The sequence below is a fragment of the Myotis brandtii genome, unplaced genomic scaffold (genome assembly GCF_000412655.1).
Source record: "Myotis brandtii unplaced genomic scaffold, ASM41265v1 scaffold786, whole genome shotgun sequence".
Classification (NCBI taxonomy): domain Eukaryota; kingdom Metazoa; phylum Chordata; class Mammalia; order Chiroptera; family Vespertilionidae; genus Myotis; species Myotis brandtii.
In genome coordinates this window covers 436,393-437,580 of record NW_005371157.1, presented here as the reverse complement: position 1 = coordinate 437,580, position 1,188 = coordinate 436,393, and the positions used below count along the sequence as shown (strand labels likewise).

At 57.4% G+C, this 1,188-nt stretch overlaps 1 long non-coding RNA gene across 2 annotated transcripts in view; it reads right to left on the bottom strand.

Annotated features, from left to right (window-relative positions):
* The window catches only part of LOC102258099, a 6,342-nt gene that overhangs the window by 4,833 nt on the left and 321 nt on the right, over window positions 1-1,188 (bottom strand). The gene's annotated exons all lie outside the window — the stretch shown is intronic.

The following is a 1,188-nucleotide window of genomic DNA, read 5'->3' as shown; positions in this document are numbered from 1 at the left end:
ATTGGGGGGGGGGGATCAATTGGGGGAAAAGGAGACACATGTAAAACTTTAGACAATAAATAAACAAACAAAAGAGTAGAAGAAACCTGTTGCCGGGATGAGTTGGAGCAATCGGGAGGCAGGAGCACAGTCCCTCCCTTTTCCTGATGGCGGAAGCGAAGCTGAAGCCGACGCAGCCTGGGCCCTGGGGCATCCCCGTTGACTTTTCTCTGGACAACTGTTCCCGGTCCATCCACATCCAACCCCGGAGCTGGCCGGATGGGGGCGGTCTGGCCCCTTCGGAGCTCCCAGGGCCAGGTGAGGCTAGCCCTCCGCTGACCCCTTCCCCGGCCGGCCGCCCGCACTCCTAGCCTCGCCTCAAGGTCACGCCCTCATCCCCTAGGAACACTGCAGATGGAGCTAGAAATGAGGACTGTGGCCTCCAGCAGAAATTAGTTTGCCTTTTGAAACGGGTCCACAGGTGACACACGGGATAGGGGCTACTCCTCGTGTTACGGAGGGGGACACGGAGGCCCGGAGGCCTGCCCAAAGCTGCCGCTGGAAGAAAGAGTCACACTTAGCATCAGGCAACCCAAGACCCGGGTTCTTTCTCCTTTTCCCGCTCAATGGGGGTAAGAGACGCTGACGCCGTTAAATTTACCCTTTAGCTGTTTTCACTGTGCGGCCTGGGCGTGGAGCACAGTCACACCCTAACATCGCCACCATCATCTCAGAAACGTTCTCATCTCCCAAACTGAGGCTCAGGCCCCGTGAAACACCGACTTCCCGGCTCCCAGCCGCCCCCGCTCCACTGAGCTCCCGTTCTAGACGGTTCACATCCTGCCAACCAGCAGCTGCCCTCACTCCTGGCAACAACCAAGTACAAGTGCAAGACACGAACACAGCGCCTGGCCAGTCTGGCTCCGTTGGTGGAACGTCCTCCCGTCAACCCACAGGTCCCTGGTTCCATTCGGGTCAAGGCACGTGCCCTGCCAAGCAGGTGGCGAGCTCCACCTGCAGGAGGCAGCCGCTCCATGATTCCCTCTCATCATGGATGTTTCTCTCTCTCTCCCTCTCCCTTCCTCTCTGAAATCAATAAAAATATGTATATATATTTTTAAAAAGATAACAAGTACCGGATACTCTTCCCGAAGGGTCCAAACCCGAGCCAGACACGTCCATCACCTGGTCCCCGGCACCTTCCCGAGC